The following is a 13,829-nucleotide window of genomic DNA, read 5'->3' as shown; positions in this document are numbered from 1 at the left end:
CAAGCAGATGTAAAGAGATGGAAGAATTTTTAAGCTCCGATCAATTCTCTTTGATTATAATATCCAGAACTATTTTCATTCAAAACTTGGATTAAGGAAGAAAAATGGTTAATAAAATGTGAAGTATATCAGATAAGGTAGCTATTATTGGTGATTTAGTTAAAATTGTATTCTAAAACAGGTGATGTTGTTAACTTCAGAATTTTCCTTTTTAGAACTTTTTTTTTTATTATTAACATCGGCAACATTTATTCTTCCAGGTTTTTTGTTGTTGCTCATGGAAATGTCATGGGATCCCTCACTGACTCATGTTCTACCTTAGGTGTTAACTCTCATAGCTATCCCTTCTTTTATGTAAGGGAAGTACAGTGTGTCCGTAAAGTTATGGTGCACTTTTTTCCAGTCACAGGAAAGCAACAAAAGACTATAGAAATGTGAAATCTGCACCAAATAAAAGGAAAACTCTTCCAGTTTCATATCTATTCAGTGCAGTTCAATGTGGGCTCACACACAGATTTTTTAGGGCTCCTTAGGTAGCTATCCTGTATAGCCTCTACAGACTCATCACTGACTGATGGCCTACCAGAACGGGGTTTCTCCACCAAACTGCCAGTTTCCTTCAACTGCTTATCCCACCGAGTAATGTTATTCCTACGTGGTGGCGCTTCATTATAAACGCGCCGATATTCATGTTGCACTTTGGTCACGGATTCGAATTTAGCGAGCCACAGGACACACTGAACTTTCCTCTGTACCGTCCACATCTTGACTGGCATGGCCGTGGGCTGCTCTGCTGTATACACGGTGTTGCGTCATCATCTGCACATGCGCACATGCTGCCACATAATCCTACAGAAACTGGGAGGGTTTTCCTGCACTTAAGAAAAGAAGGTATGGTTTTCATATTTCCCTGTTTTCTGCTTTCTGGTAAGTTGTCTAAGGTTAGTATTGTAAGAGACAAGCGTTGCCAACCAGTGTTCTTTGCACCCAAATATATATATATATCATATCCTTATTGCCTGTCTTCATATGAAGTGCAATAAAATGGAGCGAGAGAGGATGGTAAAAATAAGGTTGGGTGTTATCATGACCAGACGGGAAGGGTTAGGAACTTGGTCTAGTGTGGAAGTACACTTGTCTTCGCTCTGTCACTGTGTTCAGCACTTACATGTGGCAAAGTGAAAGCAGGGTCATGTCGATTCACTGTTAATTAAATGTTTTGGCTGGGAACTATTTCTCCATATGGTAGAATGCACCAGCTTAAAGTGAGTACTTCAAATTTGGCCACACACACACACACACACACACACAAAATAAATAAAAAGAAAGAAAAAGAAAAACAGCTACCCATAAACATATGCAGTGCATCACAAGAATTTCAAACAAATACAGAAGATTTTTGGCTTTTCTAAAGCACGCAGATAAGCTCAACACACAGCTGCCCAAACTATAGCAGATGTGAAACTCGAAGGAAAAATGAAAATGTATCCAGTATAGGTCATGGAATATATTGGTTCAAATTCAGAAATATGCAAGCAACAGCAAGGCAATACACTCGGTAGTCCTGGATTATAAATATATCTGACAAACCAGAATTTTTTTAAGTTTGAATTTCAAGGGCTGTCATCAAAGTCATGGATGATAACAGTGCTTTTGACATCATAGCACTTAAAAATGTAAAAAATTTGGCCCTGGCCAATTAGCTCAATGGTAGAGCATCTGCCCGGTGTGTGGAAGTCCCGGGTTCGATTCCCAGCCAGGGCACACAGGAGAAGCGCCCATTTGCTTATCCACCCTTCCCTCTCTCCTTTCTCTCTATCTCTTTATTCCCCTCCCACAGCCAACACTCCATTGGAGCAAAGTTGGCCCGGCGCTGAGAATGGCTCCATGGCCTTTGCCTCAGGTGCTAGAATGGCTTCAGTTGCAATGGAACTCAGATGGGCAGAGCATCGCCCCCTGGTGAGTATGCCAGTGGATCTCTGGTTGGGCACAGGCAAGAATCTGTCTCTCTGCTTCCCCATTTCTCACTTCAGAAAAAAATAAAAACAAAACAAAAAATATATAAATTTTTTTTAAATCTCTGAAAGCTGAGTGATGACAATATATGAATCACTAATATGTGACTCACAAATCACACTGTTTCTCCTCTACGTTTTTTGCAGGGGTAGGGTAGGGTAAAGGCTGATCCCTTTTATTGACTGATTAAAGCACCAAGGATTGATGAAAGACAGTCACTTTGCAGTTGTAGTTTATTTGCATACAGTATGTGGTGAGCACATAGCCTCTGTAAGTGACCTTTACTTTGACTACAGAATTCAGTTCAGCATGATCATGTAACCCTTTCTTTTGGTGCTTATATACCTAGAAACTGAAAGGTTTACTAACAACCAACATAGGCCTTAACAGACCTCTGGGGTTCACACACAGCCAGAGTCCACCTCTGAAATAATGTTTCAGTTGGGTTTTCCTTTATCCTCTTACGTAAAAGGGCCATCTTAAATGACTCCCTAGCATTTATAAAGAGTTGCTCTATTGGGATGGTCTACTATTCATTTCTAGTTATTTCTCATTACTTCTTTGTATTTCCCACAATTGATTTTGAACTCTTAGATTTTATATTCACAATTTAAAATCTATTAAGTGTCTAATTGCCTGCCTGTGCTCATTTCAATCTTGCAACAAAAGATACTGTGTGCTCTCCCACAGAACAACTTTCTTCTTTGATGATGAAGTTAAACAATGAAAGAATTATCTTTCTCTTACAAATTGCCTAGTAGCCATTATCTAAACTATATTTGATATCTGATTGGATACATTCTCAAAATATCAATTTTCTGCTAAAGCCACCATTCATGATCTCTCTCTCTAAAAAGGAAGTGCATAAGAAACTCTGCAAAGCCATTAAAACAGAACTTTAGTAAATAATGCTTCAATCCCTTTGAAGGAAACATGCTAAAACACCAAGGAATGATATGCTTTTAAGAATACACATGGTAGCCTGACCTGTGGTGGCGCAGTGGATAATGCGTCAACCTGGAAACACTGAGGTTGCCGGTTCAAAACCCTGGGCTTGCCTGGTCAAGGCACATATGGGAGTTGATGCTTCCTGCTCCTCCCCCTTCTCTCTCTCTCTCTCTCTCTCTCTCTCTCTTCCCTCTCTATAATGAATAAATAAAAATCTTAAAAAAAAAAAAAAAAGAATACACATGGTATAAAACAATTAGCTTTTGAATGATTTGGACTGTTAGCCTGAAGTCACTTAGGTAACACAGACATTAAAAATTTGACCTTTATGCCTGACCAGGTGGTGGCGCAATGGATAGAACATCAAACTGGGATGCGGAGGACTCGGGGTCAAAACCTCGAGGTTTCTAGTTCATCCGCCTTGGGCACGAGCTCACCATCTTGAGTGCAGGGTCATTGGCTTGAGTGTGGGATCACAGACATGATGCCATGGTCACTGGCTTGAGCAAAGTGTCAGTTGCTCTGCTGTAGCACCCCCTTCCCAACAAGACACATATGGGAACTTAATCAATGAACAACTAAGGAGCCGCAACGAAGAATTGATGCTTCTCATCTTTTTCCCTTTCTGTCTATCTCTTCCTATCTGTTCCTCTCCTTGTCTCTATCACAAAAAAATTTTTTTTTGACATTTAACTGTCCCCATTGTAAGAAAGAAATCACAGTTACTACCATATAGTTAGCTTTAATCATTTTCAATACATTTCAAAGAATTTTACTAAAACACAGAGAACAAAGGCTATTTCTATAGCTCCTATAGATTTTATTATGTTGCAAAATTTATTAATACTATGTAACCAAAACTTTATCAATTGCCTGGTACTATCAATTTATTATTTACAATATATAATCAAGAAATATTTTTATGTCAATGCTTGATTATAGTAGTTTTAATCAGTGGTTAAGCTAATAAAGTACTTAGACTGATTTATCTATAGCATTGTTATCAATAAAACATTTTAGCTATTAATTTTATAAGAGAATTGACAAATATGAAATGTGTGTAAATTAAACACATACTTAGTAAGTAATTTGCAATTTAACTTAAATATGATTGAATAACAACATTGCAGCATTAACAGGCTTGGACAGAAATAAGTTTTTAAAACTACCCTAAAACATAAGAATCTAATTTCTGATATGTTTCTAACTTATTTAAATTGAATTTTTCACCCTTGAGCTAATTCATTTATAACTTATTTTGGAACATTTTGCTCAGTGTAACCTTATAAAGAGAAATGTTTACCATGCGTTCTTCTTTTTCTTTGCTAGAAATAAATATTTAAAAAGTCAGAATGTGAAATGTTATGTAATTTGATAGGAACAGAGCCAAATTCAAAAATTGAATATAATAGTTATATAGATTTCTCATCTACATAGTTTTAACAAGTAAACACTTTTGTTTTATTGTTTATTTACAACATAATGCAATTTATTTTTTACCATCAATCATATGAAAAGATCTCCAAATAATTTACAATTTATCATAGTAAAGCCTATTTATTTATGCTTAAATTTTAACAAATATATTTTACTCAAATTCCTTTTAAGGATTTTTTTTAACATTAATATAGTATTTTTAAAAGCTGCTAGATTGATAGTTCTATTGAATGAAAGGTTCTGTTTATCTACAAATGAGCTATGGGCTATAACAACGCATAGTACTAAATTTCTAGACTCAGGGATGTGTGTTTGCTTCTCCATATAGGTAACGTGGGCAAATCCAATTATAGCCACTGGGAGTTACATAGAGAAAACAAACTCGGTACAATATTGCACACAGTAACCCTCTGTTAGCTCCCCACGTCAGGAGCAAAGAGCAGGCCATTGGAAACAGGAACTCTAGGATGGTTAGCACCTTTTACATGGCAACTCAAATTCTCATCCCACTGTTTTGGACTCCTTGACAATATTTGTCCAGCGTTAAAATGTAAACACTGAAACAAGCAACATTTTACAGATGGTCAACTTATGATGAGAATAAAGATATTTTAGAAAAATTACTAAAATTAAGAATTAACCCCCTCCTCTAAATGCAATTGCTATGTTTTATGACATTTGAACCACAAGAAATATCTTATTCATTGTAAACAAATTATTTTAATTAAGTTATTTATGAGGCAAGCTCAATAATATCTATTAGAAATATCTACTAAGGACATTGCAGGGCTCTCTGAACTATAGAAATAGCACCCATTCTAAGCTTTCAAACAACTCAACACTTATGTATTAAGGGCCAAGTAAGGACAATGCACTGTGTTTTGTGACATAATCTCCCTGAACTCGGGAAGTAATGGATCAAGTAAACAAAAATTCAAATTAGATTGTAGAGCAAGATAATTCAATGAATAGTATAATGCATTTGTGTATCTATGGCATTATCTCTACATATGTTTATTTGCAAGTGCATAAAATGTAAAGCTACCAAAAGGGAATTTTGAGACAGGTTGAAGTTACACTTGTGACATACTTTTAAAAAGCTGAATTTCAACAGTCATTTCTAAATGGTAGTAAACATATGTTGGGTAATTTTAAGTCTGGGTGGAAAATGAGTCTATATGAAAGACTATTTCAACAGAACATTTGGTTAGAACCACCTATATCTCTGACATAATGACAATGCATAAGATTGCCTTTATCAAAACTTATTGAGTGGTAGAGTACATCTAAGATTTGTACATAGCATTGTACAGTTGACCCTTGAACAACATGAGAGTTGGAGACACTGACGCCAATGCAAATTGAAAATCTGTGTATAACTTTTGACTCTCCCAAAACTTAACTATAGTTGTCCTTTGGTATCCACAGGGGATTGATTTCAGGGCTCTAGTGGTTACTCAAATCCATAGATGTTCAAGTTCCTTGTATAAAATGTCACAAACAATGCATACAAGTCAGCCTTTCAAGTGTGTGGATTTCCAATGGGTCGAAAATATGGTTTTTGATCTGCAGCTGATTGAAGATCAAAGAATGCAAAATCCTGGGAATAAGTGCTGACTGTATATTTATGGGAAAATGTCCACATATAAGTTGACCCATGTAGCTCAAACCTGTGTTGTTCAAGTGTCAACTTTCTATTAATTTTAGTGGGAAAGACAAAAAAAGATAAATATTGAACTCTAGTTAATGAATGCATTTAAAAGGAGGTATACCAATATTGAAAAGTTACTTTGAAATAAATAAAAAAATAAGATGGATGGCTAGAAGGATAGATGTATGATAAAGCAAATATTCAAATGTTAATTCTAAAATATTGATAATAGGTATTTGCTATAAAAGTTTGAGCATTTCTCTTTTGTAGTTTTTGGAATAAAACATTGTCAATGAGATATTTTGCACATTTTATCCCGTTTCTTCTGCCTAGAATGCTAAGAAACAATATTTTAAAAAATACCTCCATTGAATTATATACAAAGTCTGGTTTTGAAACCATAGTCCTAAGATACATTAAAAGTAGATTTACTAGACAAAGCTTTTGTTTCCCAGCAGGAAATGTTGTAATACTTTCAATTATTTTAAATTTAATTTCTTTCAGATTAATATTTCACTTCCTCTAATTAAAATTAATATGTTAGTTAAAAGTAATATAGATTTATTATGTCAGACATTCTGTTTAATGTAATCTTTTATTTCTCCTATCTTATTTTCTATTTGCTTGTATTGAATGTTTCTTGATGATCTGACAGCCATGTTCCATTTCTATTCTACTAGCAGTTACTCCTCCATTAATAAGACTCACCTTAGATTTATTTTTTCCCCTCAGTTTCTAAAAGTTATTATAATACAGTGTGTCCATAGAGTCATGGTGCACTTTTGACCAGTCACAGGAAAGATGTGGGCTCACACACAGATTCTTTAGGTCTCCTTAGGTAGCTATCCCAGACTCATCACTGGCTGATGCCGTACCGGAACAGGGTTTCTCCACCAAACTTCTGGTTTCCTTCAACTGCTTATCCCACTGAGTAATGTTATTTCTATGTGGGGGCGCTTTGTTATAAACGCACCGATATTGATGTTGCACTTTGGTCACAGATTCGAATTTAGCAAGCCACAGAACACACTGAACTTTCCTCTGTACCGTCCACATCTCGACTGGCATGGCCATGGGCTGCTCTGCTGTATACACGATGTTACGTCATCATCTGCGCATGCACACATGCTGCCACATCATCCTACAGGAACTGGGAGGGTTTTCCTTTTATTTGATGTATATTTCACATTTCTATCGTCTTCTGTTGCTTTCCTGTGACTAGTCAAAACTGCACCATGACTTTACGGACACACTGTATATACATCTCTTTGAAATCAAGAATGCCTTGGCCTGAACAGGCGGTGGCGCAGTGGATAAAGCGTCAGACTGGGATGCAGAGGACCCAGGTTGGAGACCCTGAGGTCGCCAGCTTTAACGCAGGCTCAACTGGTTTGAGCAAAGCTCACCAGCTAGGACCCAAGGCCCCTGGCTCCAGCAAGGGGTTACTCGTTCTGCTGTAGCCCCACGGTCAAGGCACATATGAGAAAGCAGTCGATGAGCAACTAAGGTGTTGCAACAAAAAACCGATGATTGATGCTTCTCATCTCTCTGCGTTAGTGTCTGTCTGTCCCTATCTATCCCTCTCTCTGACTCTCGCTCTGTCTCTGAAAAAAAGAGAAAAGAATGCCTTGATCTGCTTTCATCTCCCTCTGGTATTTCCCTCTCACTTGGAGTTTTAGTTTTGAAACTTTGTGAATACACAATTTTATATTATTTTTTGTTATTGATGATTTATGACACTAATGTGTTTACTCACCCAACTCTGTGAGAAAGTAACCTTCAAGGTTCATGTCAAATTTTGGGTGTGGTTTTTCCAAAAATGGGTATTTGTTCTTTATTTTAATAAGTTTATTATTTATACTTATATGCTTGATAATATACTTATTTCACATTTCTTCTAAATGATAATTCATTACTTCATTTCTGGGTAAGAAAGTATAGGTTTAAAAGTTATTTTTTAATTTATTGTCAGCACTTTGCAAATATTATTCTATTCCTTTTCCACTCATGTATTCTTTTGTATTATGTAAAATATTTTTGTTCCCTGGAGGCATTCAGAGTTTTCTACTTGTATTTGACATTTTTAAATTTCACTAAAATGTGTTTTTCTGTGTGTTTGTGTGTGTATGTGCCTTTTAATCTATTCTGTCTGGCACTTTATAAATTCTTTCAATTGAATGTCTGTCTTATGACTCTTTAATTCTGAAAAATTGACATTACTTTAAAAATATTTTTCCTTTTTAAATTTTATTTTATTCTTTTACCCCTTCTGGCAGGTCTTTTAAGTAGGTATAGAGAAGTACTTTATTCCTATTTATTTTTTCCTTTTCACTCATTATTTCCACCTTTTACCTGAGACATGATTGTAAGAATATTTTGACATTGATCTATCAGTTAATAGTGCCTTCCCTAGCTAGAAACAATATTCTATTAAATACCTCCACTAAGTTCCTTCTTTCAACAATTATATGCAGTTTTTATATTCAATAGTTTTACTAATTTTTTAAAATTACAACTGTAGTTTTTGTTTCATATTTCTAGTACATTCTTATATTTTTACAAAAGCAATTATTATACTTAAATTACATTATTATTCTCTGGTCCATTAACTCTGCTTTCTCTGGCGCAAATTATTCAGTTTGTTATTTCTCTTTTAAAATACTTGGATTCACTGATGTTTTATCATATATATACACACACACATACATACACACACACACAGATATATACTATACAAACATAGAAGTTCCCAAACACTCTTGGGAGTTTTTAATTTAATTAGTCATAATTATTCTAATTTTCTGTCATTACCAGTTATCAATTATGATGACCTTGCCTTATGTTATATGTTTGGGCCCGACAACAAGTCAGGCTACTTACATATTCTTGCAGGTGAATTTAGGGGGCAAATTTTGGGTGTATTTCAAGGACTACAGTGTATGATGTTATAATCTCGTCTTCTTGTTTTACCCTGCTCATTTTACTCACCATACCTAAACTATGACCTAACGCGGATGTATTTTCCTCCAAAAAATTGAGTTATAGGATTGAATTTAAGAAGGTATCAGAGACTGACGTGATGTCAGAGAAATGGCACCGTGAGGAGCGCTCCCGATACCTCTCCCCAAAATTTCAACAAGTTCTACAACCAGTGATAGAAAAATCTATCCTTGGAGTGTCTGGAAGTCCCACACACTGAAACGAAGGTATGATTGAGCAAAAAATTGACTAAATATATAATCAACTCTGTAGGAAATAAGACAGAGAATGGAACACTCCGCCTTCCTCACTAACCTGAGCAAAGGATTCTTTCACTTGGAACTGGGAGAAAGTGAGGGCTGGGAGCATGGAGGGAACCAGGCTGCAGTGCAGATGTCCAAGCTGAGGAAAGAGTGTGCCTGCGGGGACTCAGCCCACACAAGTTAACGCCAGCGCTGTACCCTGGAAAAGGCAGGCAACCAGCGGCTGCCATTAGCCCCAATATCCTAGTCGGGGAGCATAGATAGTGTGTGAGAGGTTCCTCCTAGTGACCCGGGAATGGGCACCCGTGTTCCCGGATAGAGGGGCAGGGTCAGAGGCCTCTGCGTGGGCTGCGACCAGAGTCTCAGTGTAATCCCTGCTCCCTGAACAGTGGCGCCACATGGGGAGTGTGCGAAAGTGAACTTCCCTATACCCAGACCTCTCCGAGTGGGCGGGGCACCTCACCCAGCCATTCAGGCTAACATCCTGGGGAAAAAAAAATATGGAAGAACTAGGGGGAGGGGCACGCAAACAGCTTGCCGTCTGTCTCTAGAGCAGATTTGTGGATCTAATCGCTGACATTAGCTTAACCCACAGTCTGCTCACCTTCCAACTGACTTATGTGGCTCTAATTGACAAGATCTCTCTCAGATCAGTGATCTAAGACAAGAGACGGATAGTTTTTAGTGCCTCTTGCTATCCACGTAGGGGTGGTGGCAACTTCCTGTCAGCCGATACAGGGTGAAAAACACATTCCCGCAGAACAAACCTCAGAGAACACTGCAGAAGTTAGACAGGAAAGGCTTTAGGTTTTTAACAAGGAAGAAGCCTTCAGGAAACAATACTATAGAATGCTAAGGCAAATTTAACTAGATATACCTGGTGAACTGAACAGAAGTCAACATGCCCCCCTACCTGCTTAAGCTGGTGGCTCTGATTGGCACAGCTTTCATACTCAGGGCTGTACGTTAAAAAGAGGGACTTGGCAGCTTTTAAGACCTCCTGTTCCGCAGGCAGTGACTAGGGCATCTTCTTCCCAGCCAATACAGGTTACAAAGTGCAAAAAGCCTGGGGAGAGTGGTCCCACAGATGGCTGAGGCATACTGGACACGCGTGGAGGCTCCAAGAAAGGCACCTTGAGAGCAATTGGCTCCCAGCCCTACCTGATTACACTGGTGGCTCTGACTGATTGAGCCTTACCCAGAGCCCTGAGCTGAGTGGGGATAGAGTGGGGATTTGCCAGCTCTTTGAGCCTCTTACTCTCCAGGCAGAGGCAGTGGCAGCATCAGAGCTGGATCAACCGGCTGCTAATTCAGGAAGGAGAGACTAAGAGAGAGGCTCCGGGAAAACAGACTCTCCCATTGTTGGAGCCTGCAAATGCTAACAAGCCCCGACTACCAACGAGACTGAAGCCTAGTATATGACATCGCCATAGAGACTCATCAACTGCAAATCTCTACCTAAGTGTGCCACAGGGGCAGAGCCTGGGGTACAGAGCCACCAACCAGGAAGAGGGAGATGGAAGAAAAAGGAAGAAGAGAACCTCTAAAAATCAAGAAAAATTCACAGACTTTGTAACTTTTTCCACTTTTGTTTGTTTCTTTCATCTTCTTGTCTTTATTATTATTTTTTCTTCCACCTTGGTCCTTTTATTCTCTGCTAGTCTTATTCTTTTCTCTCCATCTTGAACTACATTACCCATAAGTGTTACATTTCCCATTTTGTTTCTTTTCTTCTTCCTTTCTCTCTATGAGGGTTACACTCCAAAACCCTTAACTCTTTCTTCTTTTTTTTTCTTTTTTCTATTTTCTTCTTTTCTTTTTTCCCTATTTCTTTTTTCTCCCCCTCTCTTAGTTTATTCTTTTCTCCTTTATTTCTCCTCTCATTTGATCCTCACTAATGAACAAATTATTTTATTTGGGAATCTGATTTTTTTGTGTGACATTTTGCATGCTTTTTACTTCGCTTTTTAATGCATTAGCATTCTCCCCAAATCTGGCTCTCCATTCTATCTAGTTTTTGTTCCACTTAATACAATAGTATTCTTTTTTCTTTTTCCTGTTTCCCTCTTATCCCTTTCATTATATCTCTCATTTGACCATCATTTACAAGGAAATCATTTTATTCTTGATCCAAATTTTTCCTTTTTTGCATTTGTGGGTCCCTAGCTCCTTTTTTGCCCCTTTATCACTTCTTCCCAACACAGGCTCTGTTAGAGGTAGTTTTTGTTCCATTTAGCACAATATAACTCACAATTTTTTATGGTATTTTCTCAAGGAGGAAGGAAAAAAAGGAAAAAAAAGAAATAATATTTTTTTTACTTTTTTATTTTTTATTTTTTATTAATTCTCATTAATGTTATTAACAAAACCACCCTCAGATGCCATTAAGGAAAAGGAAATCAAATATCATGGATACAAAAGGCAGAGATGTAGCACAAATAGATAATGAAAAAATCTATGGAGAAAATATTTAATAAATTGGAAACCTTGGAGTTAAAAAACAGAGAATTTAAATAGACATCCTAAAAATAGTCAGAGATATACATGAAAACACAGAAAAGCGATTTAGGGAGCTCAAAAAACAACTCAATGAACACAAAGAATATATTACCAAGGAAATTGAAACTATGAAAACAAATCAAACAGAGATGAAAAACTCAATTCATGACCTGAAAAACAAGGTAACAAAGTTAGCTAATATAACAGGCCAGATAGAAGATAGGATTAGTGACATAGAAGACAAGCAACTTGAGGCAGAACAGAGAGAAGAGAGAGACTCAAAAATTGAAAAAAATGAGAAAGACCTACAGGAACTGTTGGACTTCATCAAAAAGACTAACATAAGAATAATAGGTATATCAGAAGGAGAAGAGAGAGAAAATGGAATGAGAACATATTCAAACAAATAATAGAGGAGAACTTCCCAAGCCAGTGGAAAGAACTAAAGCCTCAAATTCAAGAAGCAAACAGAACATCAAGTTTTCTTAACCTCAAAAAAAACCTACTCCAAGGCATATCATAATGAAATTGACACAAACCAACGACAAAGAAAAAATTCTCAAAGCAGCCAGGCAAAAGAAAAATACAACATATAAAGGAAGGCCTATTAGATTATCATCGGTTTTCTCAGCAGAATCTCTACAAGTTAGAAGAGACTGGACCACAATATTTAAAGTCCTGAAAGAGAGGAACTTCCAGCCAAGAATACTATACCCATCAAAGTTATCCTTCAAATAAAAAGGAGAAATAAAAATATTCACAGATATAGAAAAGATGAGGGAATTTATCATCAGAAAACCCCCACTTCAGGAAATACTAAAGGGGGTTTTCCATCCAGATACAAAGAACAAAACAAAACAAAACCACAAGAAAAAGCTCCACCAAGAACACAATAAAACCAAATTTAAACCGTGACAACAAAAACAAAAACAAAAAAAAAGGGAGAGGACAGAGATTAACAGTAGCAAAGGATGATGGAGTGCAGAAGCACTCATAAGATAGTGTACTACAATGAACATGGTAGGTACCCTTTCATTACTTAATGGTAACCACCCCTGAAAAAACCACCACAGAAGCACATGACTTGAAAATGGTAGTAACAGAGGAAAGAAGTATGAATTACAACCAAACAAAAACAAATGATAGAGACAAAAGAGATGAATCAAATAAGATAAAAACTAACAGAAAGCAATTTATAAAATGGCAATAGGAAACCCTCAACTATAAATAATTACACTAAATGTAAATGGATTAAACTCACCAATAAAAAGACACAGAGTAGCAGAATGGATTAAAAAAGAAAATCCAACTGTATGCTGCCTACAAGAAACACATCTAAGCAACAAGAATAAAAACAAATTCAAAGTGAAAGGCTGGAAAACAATACTCCAAGCAAATAATATCCAAAATATGCAGGTGTAGCAATACTCATATCTAATAATGCTGACTACAAGACAGCAAAAGTAATCCAAGACAAAAATGGTCATTTCATAATGATTAAGGGGTTGCTGAATCAAGAAGACATAACGATTCTTAATATATATGCACCAAACCAAGGAGCACCAAAATATATAAGACAGCTAATTATTGACCTAAAACAGAAACTAACAGAAATAAAATCATACTTGCAGACCTCAATACACTGCTGACAGCACTATATCATTCATTGAAACAGAAAATCAATAAAGATATATTGGCCTTAAACGAAACACTAGAGCATTTGGATATGATAGACATCTACAGGACATTTCATCCCAAAGTGACAGAGTATACATTTTTCTCTAGTTTACATGCAACATTCTCAAGAATTGGTCAATGTTGGGCTACAAAAATAACATCAGCAAATTCAGAAAAATTGAAATTGTACCAAGCATATTTTCTGATCATAAAGCCTTGAAACTAGAATTCAACTGCAAAAAATATGGGAAAAACCCACAAAAATGTGGAAACTAAACAACATACTTTTTAAAAATGAGTTGGTCAAAGAAGAAATAAGCGCAGAGATGAAAAGATATATACAGACAAATGAAAATGAC

The sequence above is a fragment of the Saccopteryx leptura genome, chromosome 2 (assembly GCF_036850995.1).
Source record: "Saccopteryx leptura isolate mSacLep1 chromosome 2, mSacLep1_pri_phased_curated, whole genome shotgun sequence".
In the NCBI taxonomy this organism is placed as follows: Eukaryota; Metazoa; Chordata; class Mammalia; order Chiroptera; family Emballonuridae; genus Saccopteryx; species Saccopteryx leptura.
This window is presented reverse-complemented; position numbering follows the sequence as displayed.